This window comes from Pseudorca crassidens, chromosome 12, assembly GCF_039906515.1.
Source record: "Pseudorca crassidens isolate mPseCra1 chromosome 12, mPseCra1.hap1, whole genome shotgun sequence".
In the NCBI taxonomy this organism is placed as follows: domain Eukaryota; kingdom Metazoa; phylum Chordata; class Mammalia; order Artiodactyla; family Delphinidae; genus Pseudorca; species Pseudorca crassidens.
This window is the reverse complement of record NC_090307.1, coordinates 58569126-58586486: the sequence shown is the minus strand read 5'-3', so window position 1 is coordinate 58586486 and position 17361 is coordinate 58569126. Positions and strand designations below refer to the sequence as shown.

General features: G+C 39.1%; 1 protein-coding gene and 1 pseudogene across 9 annotated transcripts in view; one reads left to right on the top strand and one right to left on the bottom strand.

Annotated features, from left to right (window-relative positions):
- The window catches only part of DLGAP1 (DLG associated protein 1), a 1249429-nt gene that overhangs the window by 433000 nt on the left and 799068 nt on the right, over positions 1-17361 (top strand). The window lies entirely within an intron of this gene.
- On the bottom strand, positions 11513-12779 carry LOC137204137 (serine/arginine-rich splicing factor 10 pseudogene; annotated as a pseudogene).

Below are 17361 nucleotides of genomic sequence, written 5' to 3'. Positions count from 1 at the left end.
CTCGTGACCTATTAGATGAAGTTCAACTCTGCAGTACCGCATTTAAGGTCTCTTATGACCTGGTCAGGTATACTTTCCCAGCCTTAATGCTTTAATTTGTAATTTTTATACAATTTTAAGGTTATTTTCTATTTACAGTTATTACAAAATATTGGCTGTATTGCCCGTGTTGTACAATACATCCTTGAGCCCATCTTACACCCAGTGGTTTGTGCCTCCCCTCCCCGACCCCTATATTGCCCCTCCCCCATCTCCCCACTGGTAACCACTAGTTTGTTCTCCTTATCTGTGAGTCTGCTTCTTTTTTGTTATATTCACTATTTTGTTGACTTTTTTAGATTGAACATATAAGTGATATCATACAGTATTTGTCTTTCTCTGTCTGACTTATTTCACTTAGCATAATGCCTTCCAAGTCCATCCATGTTGCTGCAGATGCAGAATTTCATTCTTTTTTATGGTTGAGTCTATATATATATATATATATATATATATAGAGAGAGAGAGAGAGAGAGAGAGAGAGAGAGAGAGAGAGAGAGAGAGAGAGGGAGAGAGAGAGAGTGAGAGAGACACACACATACATCTTCTTTATCCAGTCTTCTGTTGATGGACATTTAGGTTGTTTCCATGTCTTGGCAATTGTAAATAGTGCTGCTACGAACATTGAGGTGAATGCATCTTCTTGAATTAGTGTTTTTGGTTTTTTCAGATACATACCCAGAAGTGGGATTGCTGAGTCATATGGTGGCTCTATTTTTAGTTTTTTGAGAAACCTCCATTCAGTTCTCCATAGTGTCTCAGTCTTAACTCTCAGTCCTCCACCTCACGTATGTAGTTGTATGCTTCAGGCTGCCTTATATGTAACTCCTCAAGTCATGTTATCTCTTATCACGTTTCTGTCTCTGTGTGGCCTCTGTGGTTTCCTCGTCTTGGTTTGCCCTTACTTACTTTTCTGCCTGGCAGACATCTAAGCATTGCTCAGGGTGGCTCAAGTTTCCCTCCCACAGCTTCCCGGGAAGTTTTACACACCACTTCCTCTGGTTCCAACAGTATCTTATGTGTACTTACTACAACATAGTGTAAGACTTTGCTGCCATGCTGGTCTCTTCATGAGCTGGTTGAGAAGAACTGACTTCTTGCAGGACCAACAGAAGAAACATTCATCCCCCAGATAAGTGGAGAATTGGGAACACCAGACGATGCTGTTGGAACAAATGGAAAGCATGTGGGTCCCAGGGTGGGTGAACTGGGTGATGGAGGCCCAGTGGTATGAGAGTGATGTACAGACTATTTCTATAATCTGGACAGATTCAGGAAAAATGAGTGTTTGGGAAAAAAGTTCAAAAACCAGATTATAGCTCAAAAAACAAAGTGAGAGAGAGGAAGAGTTAGCGTGACTGTTATGTTTTCTTGCTTAGCCAATCACTCACTACAAAACTTAGTGATACAAAAAAACCATTTTATCACGCTGACAGATTCTGTGGGTCAAGAATTCAGACAGGACATAACACACTTGTTGGAGAGACGTGTGTAGATGAGTGTCTGTGACATAAAGCAGCAGAGGAAAATGCTGTTGTATAGGGACATGATGCTTTGGAGGGAAAGCACCTGCTTTAATTCCTAAAATAGAAAATAGGATGGAGAAGATGATGGAAGAGATACCTTTGGGGTTGGGCTCTGTAGGAGATGTCTCATAGCCAGGCTCAAGTTCAAGGGCTGGGTGAGGAAACAAAATGGGTAAACGTGTTTAGATAGTGGTGAATAATTTGTGATGGTTGGAATGAAAGGTGTGTGGCAAGATATACATTGTGGAGAAGCTTTGGGACATAAACTAAAGAGCTTAATTTAACTTATTATTATATGCAGCAAAGGATCATTGACTTTGTTGTTTTCTTTAGCAGAGCTTACTTTCTAGAGCCCAACCAGACTTTGATACTAGCATATACTAGAAATGTCTGAAGAAGGAATAGGTGAGTCAAGTAGGTGGGTGTAGGGGTTTGTGTCGCCAGATCTCTAACAAGTAAGATGCTTTCAGGTTCTGTTGCGATTACAGATTAAATTGTCAAAGAGATAAAGAGTATCGTTGCCCTTGGCTCACCAGGGATCTTTCAGAATAGGTACTTACTTGGTTGTGACAGGGAAGGAAGGTGTGTGAGGGCTGCTCTATCTACGGTGGCTAGAATAATGTCTAGTATATTTATAAAAATCAGATTAACAAATGAAAATGAGAATTTTTGTACGTGTCTCAATCAGTCTATGGACCCATTTTCCTTTAACCTCTTCAAAAACAAGGTATTCCTGGTGGAACTTCGTGGTTTTCAGAAGTTTTGGTTTGGTGCTTGATTTCTACAAGCTATTTGAATACTTTTTGTTAACAGTTGATTATTAGGTAAAAAAGTCGTTCCCAAGAGGAAACTTAAAATTAGGTAGAATTATACTATGCTGGAACAGAAAATGTTTCCAGAGAGCTTTGACCCACTTCTGGTGCTTTATTACAGATGAATAAGTTGAGGTCTAGAGAAGTTAAGTGACTTTAACCACAGTCATCTAACTGGTAAATGTTGAAGCCAGGAATAGGAGTTGACTTCTAATTGACGGTTGGTATTATTTCCATTGTGTAAAGCTGCACGCCACTTTGATTTTCAAGTCAAATCTTAGCTTGAACTGTAGGAGAAAAAAAAAATCTCCATCTGGCTCTGCTAAATTCCCAGAGGGAAGTTTAAATCCTAGGGTGGCAGAACTCAGGAACGGAGAGGAAATTAACATTGTGTTTAGTTAAATAAGTGAGTGTTCAGAACAGACACATGCGGACACGTGTACATTTTTCTTGCGGGTTTGTTTTCAAGAATTAAATTCAGGTAGACTGAACACTGCCTAAGGTAGAAGGCTTGGAGATTTATACAATTATAAGAATATTTCGTAGAAAAACCCCAAGAGATTGTTCCTTACGACCTGTATTTTCAGGCTGAAAGAAGAAGATCCTCAGAGAGATTAAGTGACATGTCCAAGGTCACAGAACAATGAGTGACTCTTTCAGAAATGGAAACCAGAACTCTTAATTTGGGAGAAGTGAATATTGCTTTTCAGGTGTACAATGTGTAGCCTTAAAGGAAATATTTGGGTTTAAAGTGGTGTGTTTAAAAAATATTGTAATCGTTAAATGTCTATTTATAATATGAAACGTAACAGCTTAACACCTCCCACAAACATGACGTCCACGTACAGGAAGAGCCTCATCACCAGCCATGAGAGGCTCCCCATGCCCTCGGCTTCCTGCATTCGGTCCCCATCCTCCATCCTCCACAGTGAACTACTCTGTGGAGCTTTCCTCTCTGTATTCTCTGTGCTTTATTCTTTGACCATTATATGCATTATTGCTAAACATCTATTTCTTAAAAATTGTGCTTGCTTTTGAACTTGATCAGAATGGCAGCAAAGTGTTCGTATTCTTCTGCACCTTGCTTTTTCTATCCAGCGGTATGCTCTGAAGATCCGGCCACGCTGACGGACGTGGTCAGTCTGTTGCAGTGATGTGCAAACTCCAGCTATGCACAGTTCATTCATCTCTTCTCTCATTTTTGTGTATTTGGTTTATTTGACAGTCGCTTTTGTTTGTTTGTTTTTGCTGTCACCAACCAGGCTGCCACAGACGTTCTTAGGCATGTCTCGTGATAAATCTCTGGGAAAGGCTGGGCTGGGCAGTGTCCCACCTTTTCAAGATGATGCCCAGCTGTTTTGTAAAGTGGCTGTGCCACTTGGGACTCCCACCAGTGGCATCTCAGAGTCCCCAGTGTTCTAAGTCCTTGCCAACACTTAGTGTCACCAGCCTTCTTAATTTTTGCCAATCTGGTGGGTGGATATTAGCATTCAAAGGTGGTTTTTATTGTGATTTGGGGTCTAATATTTTTCTGTTAGAAATAAATGGACAGTATTGCAAGGGGATGTCAGAATAAGACATTTTATAAATACTCACTTTAGGCAAAATGACTAAGAAAAACAACACAGTCACATGAAGAAAGTATAAAGTGCGAGAAGAGAGATATTTTCGCACATTTAGCGTGATGGGTGTTGAAATATTCAGCAATCACACTTTCATGTTCGTTAATATTTAATGATAATCTTGAATTAATTAAGTGAAGTTCAATTTATTCATAGTTATTCATTTTATCCTGATGTTTTAACTCATCCTGGAAGAGAATATAGTAAGGTGGGATTTATATATATATATATATATATATATATATATATATATATATATATACACACACACACATTAACATTTATATATATGTAAATGACTCAGGATGAAATCATATACTGACCTGAATAGATTACATTGCAAGGTTTACAGAATTAATAATACTGTTACTCTTTGGGCTGTTTTGAGATTTTCACCGTTTAATTTTTTTAAAACCCTCTTAGATCCTTGGTTGAAACCAAAGTGTCCTGCCCGTGCTTATTATGTGACATTTGATGACCCCAGTGATGTGACCCAGGCTCTCTTGGTTCATGTTATAGACTGTTTTCTACCCCAGTGGGATCTGATCACGTAGCACCAACTTCCTGTTTTAATGTGATGGTAAAATTATGGAATCCCTGGTACCCGTTTCTACCCTCCACTGATCAAGTAAGAGCACTTTTGCTATAATAACTTGTTACCAAAGGTAGATGATCAAACTCAGAGAAGTGGAACATCTTTTGATAAAGATCCAATAAATGCCCAAAGTTAAATGCGTTTTAATAAATGTCTCCCTCTATGAGCACAGATCTGCACAGTTTATATTCCTGTTTGACAGAAAAGGTCCTCTTTGTATTGTGAAGTTATCTTGTGATAAGACATTGAGCATGGACACAATGGGGTCACTTCAGGTGTTACGATCGCCTTAAGGATTTGGGATGGTTACCTAGCAAGAATCAGAAGGGACAGAGTTAGGAGACCAAGTTTATTTTAGGATCCACTCGGAGCTCAGCGTTTAACCTGGGACCATCCTAGAGTTTCTAAAGCAATGGACCCAAGCAGCAGATGTTTTTTCTATCTGAAGTTGGATTGAACAGGCATAGGCATGCTGGATTCCCACCCACCCCTCCTACTCTCTCTCTTTTTTTTTTTTTTTGTGGTACGCGGGTCTCTCAGTGTTGTGGCCTCTCCCATTGCGGAGCACAGGCTCCGGACGCGCAGGCTCAGCAGCCATGGCTCACGGGCCCAGCCGCTCCGCGGCATGTGGGATCTTCCCGGACCGGGGCACGAACCCATGTCCCCTGCATCGGCAGGCAGACTCTCAACCACTGCACCACCAGGGAAGCCCCCCTCCTACTCTCTTTAGGTTGGGTCTCACCCTTTGATGGCAGCAAGGGACATGATCCAAATTTCAAGATGTGAAAATTGCCAGAAGCCATCCAACTGACCAAAGCCTCCGAAAGAATAAGCTGTCCTAATCCCAGCTGCCTTCATTGCATCTTGAGGCCTAGCAGAAAAGCTGCGGTGATGTGGATTCCCAGACACCTATCTTACTTACGTTGGCAGGTCTGCAGGATTCCAGAAGGTTCGGATTTGACAAGTTGAGTATAGCCAAGGGTGTCCCTTGGGGTTCTGTCCTTTGTTGATTGCATAACTCCCTTCCCAACTCCACCACCAACCTTCACCCAAGGTGGACCTCACCCATCTGCTTGTTGCTCCGTTCCCATTTATTCTTTGCTTCCTCTGCATGTGGCCCGGCTCCATATGGTATCCCGAGCCTGGGAAAGCCGTCTCTGCTCCATTTGCTTAATTAGTCTCCAACTGTGTCTATGGCTCACCTTGTTCTTATGTTTACAAGATTATAAAAACTCTGAAACTTTCCCTTCCTAGTTTTCCTGCATCTTCAGGTATAACACCAAACTACAATTTCCCAAATCCCCTACATTAAGGCATTCTGTTTCCACTAACTCCAAATCTGTAATGATAGTTCTGCAATCTATAATAACATTAATCATCTCATAATCATTTCTCAACAAACGATCTTCTTAACCAAATACATTTTGTATACTTGTCATTTAATCTAATATCTTTTCTTTCTCGTTTTATTTCCCTTCTGATTACTGCTACTCGGTATTCTTGAAAGTAGCCAATCACATTTTGTTGGTTTTGCATAATTTCAGATCTAATCGAGGAGATAATACATATGTAAGAAAACATAGCAATTTATTAATACCTAGAAAATTTACTGAGAACCTATTTTGTCCTCGGAAGATGATAGCTTGCTATGTGTGTGATGTGTATTATCATTTAATTCTTACAGTGAGTCACTGATGCAGTCACGTTATTATCCCTACATTATAGATATGGAAACTGAGGCATGTAATGGTCCATGGTCACACAGGAAGTAGCTTGTGGAACCAGTAGAGAGAAGGTGCAAATATGAGATATCTGTCCACGTCCCAACATGCTTCATCTCTGGTCTCTACTTCTTTATCAATATGATACATGTTTCATCCTCTTTAAACCTTTTCTGAACAAGACAGGTCTTTTAATTTTTAAAACCTTTTTTTATTGAACTTTTTTAATAGTTGATTTACAATACTGTATTAGTTGCAGATGTACAGAGAAGTGGTTCAGTTTTATATATATATAATCTTTTTCAAATTCTTTTCCATGATAGGTTATTATAAGATATTGAATATAGTTCCTGCGCTATACAGTAGGTCCTTGTTTTTATCTGTTGTATACGTAGTGGTGTGTATCTGTTAATCCCATATCCCTAATTTATCCCTCCCCTTTTCCCCTTAAGATGGGTCTTTTAAATAAATCAATCTGTTCCTTGGTCTGAGAGAATGGCAAAGTAGTATAAGAATTCAAAAGCAGAAGCATTCACAGCCAGCACTTTCACGTAAAAAGAGGCTTTCTGGACTCTAGCTCAAAGACATGAGTAGGACAGGACTTGCAAATGCCTTATCGAGACCACTTGGGGCGAGACTTTGAAGTGGAAGACGTCTTCTCCCACAGAGGCCTCAAATCCGGCCATCCTGATGTCCTACTTGTATTGGGGGTGTGGAGATGGGGTTAGGGTAATTGGGGGACCAGAAAGGATCAGCAGTTTGTGTGCACGTAGAGCGTCAGTTGTGTTGTCACATGACCAACACAACCATCATCCAGGCACCCTGCTCCTTTGAGAACCTGGATCTTATCTATGCTTCGTCGGGTTCTGGGTGCTGTGATTTCCTTTTGCTATTACGTTTCCCCGGAAGTGAACATGATCTTATCCATTTTGCAGGAAAAATGCTGGGAATGCAGGATACATGACTGATTTTATCCTTGAAATTACAAAGGTCCCTCTATCCCGGTGTCTGTGATCACTTTTTCTTATCTTTCTATCAAGTGTACATGAATTGAAATTTATATTTTAAAAAGTTGATAATGCTGAAACCGGGAAGATGGCATAACCAGCAGAAACAGAAGAGATGAATTCTAGCAAATGTGTGTTAATCTTTTACACTTTCTCTAAACTGGAATGAGGAACTTGGGGTCCTGAGTTAGGGGATGCAGCATGTTATCAACTCAGTTGTTTATCTGGAGTCATGTAAAATTAGAAAGGAGGACAAGTTTGCCTAGGTTCCCTCCCCATCTGCAAGGATCCTACTGCATCCTTTTAAGACTCTCCGCCAACCTTCACGGAGTGCCTCGTAAATTCATGCGGCTTCAAATTCTCTGCCCTCTGCTTCCCCAAGCAGCCATAAGATCTTCTCTGACCACCTCCACTGACGTATTGTCCCCTGCCCTCAGGGTCCCTGCAGTGTGTCACCTTCCCAGGACATCTGTAAATATTGCTCTGGAAGAGGCAACCTTTAAAGCATCTTCTGAACCGACAGAATTGAAACAGCTTTTCCATGATGAGTTTCTGTATTAGAAGCTCATTCAGGAAGCACTGAGTTCTCATCCAGAACAAACAGCGGTATGGATGAGCACATCTGCCCTGTTTTCTAGCAAATTCTGTTGAGAAAATATGAATTCGGACAATTTTCTCTTAGATTGTGATGTGAGCGAAGTTGAATCATTTTATTACACTTTGTTGTACAAGGCTGAGGGTTCCAACCTACAGTACAATCTAGGAAAACCATTCCTGTAGCTTGATGTGAAAGACCTTGCACTTAGTAGGCAAACAGATGGTCCTAGTGAATTTAGAAAACAATAGCTGCCTTATCACTGTCATAGTTAAATGATTTGTGAACTACTTCTCGCCTTAATATTGATGCAAGTGTTCCGCCAGCGAACGTGGCACAACTTTCATTATTCATTTTATGAAGATCTACATAAAGTTCTTCATAAAAACTCTAAGAGGACATTTTTTTATTAATCCGTTTTCCAGACGAGGAAGCAAATACCTGTAGCAGTGAATATTTACTGGTTTTGGAAGAATTGGTGGGTCCCATTTAATGAGAGCAAAAGAGCAATTTCATGATATTTTTTTAGGTTTGAGCTATAAAGTATACTCTGTCCTAGTGTATAAAAGATCACTCTTTTATGAGTTAGATATCAATCAAAATAAGTCTTGAAAGATGCATTTTGTGGGCACTAACATCACGAATCATGATGCTTAATAAGGTTAGAGCCTCTTCCAGAAACAATTAAATTTTATAATTTATGTGTATAAGCTTGTAGATGTAATTCATTCAGTCTCATTTACCAAGCATACGTACACATAATTGGCTTTTTAAATTGCTTGTAGAGTATATTCACAGCTATAGGCTAGTTTTTCCTTAAATAGTGAATGTTTACTACACTTAGGAATAAACGTTTTATTCTCAAATTTCTTTCACATTTGGACTTTTTATATTTAGAAAACAGATATTTGGCTTTAATCCCCAAATTCATTGGTATATATTGCTTTATAGTTTTCTTTTTTATCTATCAAAAGATAGATATCTATCAAAAGAAAATTTATGGCTAATTTACCAGTGAAATGTCTGAAACTGAGGGTTATAAATATATTTGAAGAAAAGTTAATATGTGTCTGATACATTAATTGACTTTTCAGTTATTTTAAAATATAAGTAAGCTCACTGAAGAACAATTCAAAATTACAAATCAAATGCATTGATAAAATCCCAGTGATCCTATTAATATTTGTATGATCAACTCATTGAGATTATTTTAGATGTACCTTTTTATTTACTAAAATACCATGTCATTTAAAAAACTTTTTATTTGAGGATATTGTGAATCCTTTTACATGCTATAAACATGGAGTTATATTACCAATTTTGATGGCTATACATGTCTTTGATTCAATATATATATGTATATATGCATGTGTATGTGTATATATATATACAGACATACATACACACACACACACACAATTTAAATCCTATTTAAGCCCCTATTGTTGAGCATTTTAGGCTAAATCCAGGTTTTCTTTTCAAATAATAAAAAAGACAGTGGTGGGCTTCCCTGGTGGCACAGTGGTTGAGAGTCCGCCTGCCGATGCAGGGGACACGGGTTCGTGCCCCGGTCCGGGAAGATCCCACATGCCATGGAGCGGCTGGGCCTGTGAGCCATGGCCGCTGAGCCTGTGCGTCTGGATCCTGTGCTCCACAACGTGAGAGACCACAACAGTGAGAGGCCCGCGTACCGGGAAAAAAAAAAAAAAGACAGTGGTGAACATACTTGCACATTGTATGAACCACATCTCTTTTGGGGATAAAGTTCTAAACTTGCAATTGTTTTATTAAAGGCAATATACACATTTTCAAGCCTTTTTTTTTTTTTTTTTTAGCTTTGCCAAATTGTTTTCCAAAGAGATCATGCCAATTAACTTTTGTTAATAGTGTGTGAATATCCTTTCCCCAATCCCTTGCTAACAGTGATCTTATTATTTTATATTTTTGACTGAGTACTTGTAGTGAGCTGAATGGTGGCCCCCCAAAAGACATGTCCACGTTCTAACTCCAGAACCAGTCAATAACACCTAAAATGGCAAAAGAATGAACATGGCCTTGTAATACAAGGATGTGACTAAGTTAACAATCTTGAGAGAAGGAGTGTATTCTAGATTATCTATCTGGGCCCTAAATGCAATCACATAAGAAAGAGGCAGAGGGAGTTTTCAGAGGGATAGTGAGGAGGAGAAAATACTGGGAACACAGAGCAGAGATGCTGCCACAAGCCACGGAGTGCTGACAACCGTTAAAATTTGGAAGAGGAAAGGAATAGATTCTCCCCTAGAAGCTCCCTAGGGAATGTGGCCCTTTCAGCACTTTGATTTCAGACTTCTGGCCTCCAGAAATGTGACGGTATACATTTCAGTTGTTTTAAGCCATGAAGCGTGTGATGATTTGCTACAGCAGTCCCAGGAAGTTAGTCCAGTGCTGTACAGAATCCACTGTTTATGAAGAGGTATTATTACAGTTTGAAGGGAACATTTCTGAACCAAATTCTCAAACATCATCAATAACCTGGTCAAGTTGCCGCTTCATCTTTAATATCTGCTTATAATTCTCTCTTATCACCTCAGTTGTCTTCAGTAGGTACCAGAGCCTTGGGTCACCTCTTTGTCTCTGTCCACAACTAAGTTCTCCTCCCTCAGAATCACCCGTGCCTGAGATGTCAGTTACTTCTCTGCACTAAGACCTAAATTCTTCTTTCTTCTTCACATGTCACTGCTGAGCTGTGACTAGACGGTGGCTTTCTGGATAGTTTATTAGCACCTCCAAACCAGCGTACCTACTGCTAAACTCTCTGTCTTGCTCCGCGTACTATATTGTCACCGTGGTGATTCATACGTTTCTCCACCCAGATGTTTAAGCCAGAATCATGTGTCTTGATGATCACCTCCATGTGGAGTCGCTCACAAGGCACTCTTGATAAGCATTCTTTTTTTTTTTTTTTGCGGTACGCGGGCCTCTCACCGTTGCGGCCTCTCCCGTTGCGGAGCAACAGGCTCCGGACGCGCAGGCTCAGCGGCCATGGCTCACGGGCGCAGCCGCTCCGCGGCATGTGGGATCCTCCCGGACCGGGGCACGAACCCGCGTCCCCTGCATCGGCAGGCGGACTCTCAACCACTGCGCCACCAGGGAAGCCCACCAAGTGCTTTAAGCATCAAAATTCAGTCCTTGTACACTGTGCGCACACACAAAACCTACTTTGAAACACTTTACTTGCTTTTAACAGCAGTAAGAAAACTAAGCAATATTGTGGTCAACAGTGCTCCTTAAAGTTTAGAGTACTGTATAAGAGCATTCTTTTCCCTTAAAATTATTTCTGCCATCATCAACCTGCCCAAATTTTAAGGTGAGTTTTTCCGACGTTTGTATGGTTCCAAATCTTCACAGGAACCAGGAAAGTGAAGGCTCCGTGTTTCAATCAAAAACTCTATCTCCCTGAAAATGCTACTTAACCCAGTTGGCGTCATTTCCCAAGACAGTGGGGTTAACAAAATAACTATTCCACACTGTGCCAAAAATTATCAGCATGGGTCTAGACATCTTGACAAGACCAGAAGGTCCACCCTGAACCTAAATGTGTCTGGTCGGTCAGTGTTGTACGGTGGCTACAACTTCACTTTTGTATCATTCTACCTTATTGGCAAGCTACATTTCTAGGTTAACAGTTCTACCAAATATGGATATGAAAGGTTATTTTTAATAAGACAATGTTGCAAATTATGGTCAACCAACATCTTTTCATACCTCAAGCATTAAAAAATGAGATTCGTTACAAAAATATACAGAGACACCACAAACTGATAGCTGCCCATAACATTAAACAAACTGGACTCTTAAGAGTGGCTTCTCAATCGCACATCATTTTAATAATAACCATTGCCTGGTACAGGGAAAACTGACAAGTGTTTTTTAAGCATCATTGCAACATTGTATTCCTGATAATTTAAGTACACCAAACTGTGAGTAAATGAATGATACATGCCTAAAAATATCATGGTTTATACTATCAGTGGCCATTGGACTTAGGACTAGTCCAAGACCTTGATCTAGATTTTGACCTAGACCTAGACTGTGATCTTGACTGAGATCTGGATCTAGGTGGTGCTTTTTTCCTTGATTCCTTTTCATGTCTTGAGCCAGACGTATAATGTGTTTTGGAATGTGTTTTAGTGGTGCCTCTAGTTTTGGTGTGAGATGCAGACCTAGAATGTGATTTAGCCTTCATTTCTTTCTTGGGCTGGGACTTGGACTGTGATCTTGAATTGGATTTGGATCTTGAAAAAGATCGATTTTGGTGTTTGAATCTGTCATTGTCGGAACGGCTTCTGCTATGCCGTGGTCTTCCAGTCAATCTACTGTTTCTAGGACTATAAGATCTTCTATAGTTGTAATCAAAGGAAGGACTTCTTGATCTCCTTCTTTCAGTAACTTCGGCTTCTAGAACGTCTGTATCTGTCATAATCATCATAGAGTGAAGAGCTATACACATTCCTCCCTTCCTTGCCTTTCATCTGATTTGGAGTCTTTTGATCCCCCTGTGCAAATGTATTTCAGTTTGGCGTCCACAAATCCATTTTCTGTCCAAATTATGTAAAGCATCTTCTGCATCACGAACATCCTCAAATTGAACATATGCAAATCCTCTTGGACGGCGAGTGTAGAAATCAAGCGGAACATACACATCAACTATAGGACCATAACGACCGAATTCGCGTCGCAAATCTTCAGACCTGGTATCGTCCGCAAGTTCCTTACAAAGAGAGACGTGTTGGGGGGACGCAGGTACGGGGACATGATGATGGCGTGAGTCTCAGCAGGGACACTAAGGGACTCATCAAACCGTCTGCACCTCTGGCGCCGGATCCTCAAGACACAGCCAGAGAGCTCTGCTATGACCTATTTTATTTATTTTTTATGGAAGTGTAATTAATTTACAATGTTGTGTTAGTTTCAAGCATACAGCAAAGTGATTCCATTATACAGATGAATACATATGTATTCTTTTTCATATTCTTTTCTATTATAGGTTATTACAAGGTATTGAGTATAGTTCCCTGTTATATACAGTAGGTCCTACTTTATATTATTTTTATTATTTCAAAATTTTAAGTTTTCTTAATAAGCCAGCACAAAGTATATGTTGGTGAATGTTTCATGTGAAATTGAAGAGATTGTGTGTTCTGTTGTCCAGAGGGGTGTTCTGTAAATGTAAACAGAAATTTTGTCAAATAAGTTGATTGCATTGTTTAGGTCTTCTGTGATCTTACTAATGTACTCTGTACTTGTTCTATCCCTTCGAGAAGAACAGTGAAGTCTTCACTGTGGATTTGTCTGTTTCTTGTTTCAGTTTTTGCTTCATGTATCTTGACCTTCTATTGTAAGGTGCATATGCATTTAGGATTGTTGTGTCTTTTTGGAGACTTAACCCCTTTATCATGCCACGATGTCCCTCTTTATGACTAATAACATTCCTTTTTCTGACGACTTTATCTGTTATTAATATAGCAACTTCAGCTTTCTTTTGGTTAGTGTTTACGTAGTTCATTTTTAATTCTTTTTAAACTATCTGTATCTTTATATTTGAACTGTGTTTCTTGCAGACAGCATATATTAGGTTCTTATTTTTTATTATCTATCTTTTAAGCTGCTTTCTATTTGTTCCATCTGTTGTTTCTTCTTTTATTATATTCTCTAATAAACAGCATGATTTGTAATTTCATTTTATCTGTTATATTAGCTTCTTTATTCATTTGTGTTAATGTTTTAGTGTTTGCCCTGTGATTTGCAATACACTGTACATCTTTAATTAATTAGAGCCACCCCTCAGATGTCATTCTTTCACTTTACACATGTTATGTAAGGTCTTTCAAGGATCTTACAACAATATATTCTCTATTCCTCTCTCCCATCTTTTGTGCTTTTTTTCCCATAAATTTTACTTTTGCCTATGCTATAAACATACAATATGTTGTTACTATTTTTTACTTTAGACAGTTTTATTTTCAATCAATTAAAAATAAGAAAAAAAGAATTTTATGTTATATTCACTGATTCCATTTTCAACACCATTTCTTTGTGTCAGTCCAAATTTGTTTCCTCTCATATTCCTTCTGCCCGAAGAACTTCCCTTACCACTGTTTGTAGGGAAGGTCTGCTGGCAATGAATTATCTCAGTTTTTCTTTTTCTGAGAGTGTCTTTACTTCTTCATTTTTGAAAAATATTTTCACTGGGTGTAGAATTTTGGGTTGACTTTTTTTTTTCTCCTTCAGCACTGCATTGTCTTCTAGCTACAATAAGTCCACTGTAATTTTAATCTTTGTTCCTCTGCATAGAATGTGCCTTTTTTTTCTAAAGTGGAATTTGTTTTCTTTTTATCCTTCCTGTGTTCTCTGAATTTCTTGGATCTGTGTTTGCTTAGTGTCTGGGTTTTCTGTGTATGTGTGAATATTCTTTTTTTAAAATTTAATTTAATTTTTATTCTGTATTGGAGTATAGTTGATTTACAATGTTGAGTTGGTTTCAGGTATACAGCAAAGTGATTCAATTATAAATATACATATATCCATTCTTTTTCAGTTTCTTTTCCCATATAGGTAATTACAGAATATTGAGTAGCGTTCCCTGTGCTATACAGTAGGTCCTTATTGTTTATCGATTTTATATATAGTAGTGTATATATGTTAACCCCAAACTCCTAATTTATCCCTCCTTCGCCCCCCACACTTCCCCTTTGGTAACCATAAGTTTGTTTTCCAAGTCTGTGAGTCTGTTTCTGTTTTGTAAATAGGTTCATTTGTATCTTTTTTTTTTTTTAGATTCTACATATGAGTGGTATCATATGATATTTGTCTTTCTCTGTCTTACTTACTTCATTTAGTATGATAATCTTTAGGTCCATCCATGTTGCTGCAAATGGCATTATTTCATTCATTTTTATGGCTAATATTCCTTAGTGTCCATTTTTAATTTTGGAAAATTCTTGGCCATTATTTCCTCAAATATTAGTTCTGCCCTGGGAACTAATATTTCCTTCTGGGATTCTCCTTCTGGGATTCCAACTACATAGTGTATTAAACCATTTGATATTGTCTCACCACTCCTGGATACCCTGTTACGTCCCTCACGCACATATGTGCACATGCACACACACACGCACACGCGCGCGCGCACACACACACACACACACACACTCATCTTTATTTCTGTATTCTGGTTTGAGAATTTCCTATTGATGTATCTTCAAGTTCCTTGATTTTTTCTTCAACTATGTTGAGTGAATCTGTTGACGCCATTCCTCACCTATTTTACTGTGGATTTTTAAAATTAAAATTCTGGCATTTTCATTTGGTTCTTTCTTATAGTTTCCACCTTTCTGCTGAGCCTTCCAATCTGAGCTTACATGCGATCCTCCTTTTTCAGTGGATTCTTTGACATATCAATCATAGTTATTTTAAATTTCCTATCAGGAAGTTTCACCATCTGTGTCATAGTTGATTCCGGTTCTGCCAATTGCTTTGTCTATTGGGAGTGTGTTGTTTTTTCTTGCGTTTTCATATGCCCCGTATTTTTTGTTGTTGTTGAAATTTGGATACCTTGTGTAGTTCAGTAGAGACTGAGGTAAACAGTTTTCATGCTTAGAAACAGGCATGCCTTTCCTTTTTTCTAGCCCTTTCATGCGAGAGTTTGAGAAATCTAGTTAGGATGTAGGTTACGCTTGAAGTTTGTTGTCTCTATCGTGAACCTCAGTGAGCCATGAGCTTCACATTCCTCCAGTGGTACCTTGTGTTCAGGATCAGGCTGGGCTGTCAGAGGTGTTTTGTTTTTCCTCAGTGTCTGCTCTGTTCTCAGCTTGAGATTTCTTCTTTGCTGAACCTCATATCAGGTCTCCTTCCATACTTTTGTTCCTCTTTGAGCAGTGTTCTCTATGACTTGTTACTTGAACTCTGTTAGCATTTAGCATCACTACTGAGTGGAGACTGTATCCCTGGGTGTTTGGGGCGTGGCCTCCTGAGATCTCCTGCCACTTCCCCATCTGTAATTCTGAGCCCAGCATGTATTCTTTCTCCTCCCTCAAGAGTAGGTTGTTGGTTGTTCTGTTTCATTTGCTTTCTTCCCATGGCTGCAGTGGGTTTTTTCCAATACTCAAGGCTGGTGGGGTTAGTTCCTCTCCCTCCAGAAGATGAATGCTTTAGTTCTGTAGGAGAGATAGAGGGGAAGGTTCCAGGTGGAGTTCTGTGTTCTTCCCGTGGGAGTTGCTATTCCCTTTCCCAGGTATGCATTACAAGAGATGCTTTACTTAGACATTTTCTCAGCTTTTCTGTGAGCACTTGGTGGGGATTTGTGGAGACATGGACCTGAAGGTGGCTGGACTCCTCTAATTTCTGTGACCTCCAGGGGCTTCTGAATCTCTTGCCACTTCACCCCTAGCTTCCGCCCTGACTGAAGTCTTCTTCCTGGTGCCTGGATGTGTCTCTCACAAGTACGCACAGCTCATATTATTTCTCCTTGCAGTCAGCTGTCTTTCCTCAGATGTGAGGCCAGTTGTTTGCCTCACAACCTCAGCTCTCCTGTGGGTACAAAACAGTCATGAATTTTCAGTGTGTCCAGATTTTTACTGTAAGTGTGGCAGTACTCTTTTTCTTCCTTTCCACATCCCTGAGTGGAAATTTAAAGTCCCCAGAGCTCTTATTTTCTTACTAAATCATTAAACTAAGGCAGCATTTACCAAACCTTAAAGTTTCAGGACCCTGTTACATAAAATTTGTTGAAAACCCCAAAGGTCTTTCTTTTCTGTAATAGATGATAGATAGATAGATAGATACTTACTGTATTAGAAATTAAAACATATTTTAAAATAATTTATTAATTAATTTAAAAATAAAACCAATAAACCCATTATATATTAACATAACTTTTTTGGAAAATTAAACACATTTATAGAACAAAATATATTTAGCGATAAACATTTTACTGATTGTTTTATAATGTTCCAAATCTATTTGCTGCCTGGTTTAAGAGACAGTGCAGTTGGAATTTCATATCTCCTTTCTGCATTCAGTGGGTTGCTGTGTGACATCATATAACCTCTGGAAAATTCCACTGTAAACTCATGAAGGAATGAGAGTGAAAAGTAGAAATGATGTTTTAGCATTATTATGAAAATAGGTTTGACTTTGCAGACTTGAACAAGTTGGGGTTGACCTCCCCCAGTGGGAGGAAATGAAACTATACCCCTCACACAAATGAATATTTATCAAGTCCCAGTGTGTTAGAAGGTTCCGTTTTCTTATAAGATACTACACTTCTGAGATCTTAGGAAAGGGAAAAATATAAAGGCAAATACGGATCTAGTAAAGGACTGAAGTCATGTTTGAACCTAGGTCCACCTGACTCTAAGCCTATGTTCTGTCTCCCATGCCCTTCTGTCTTGGATGGATTGG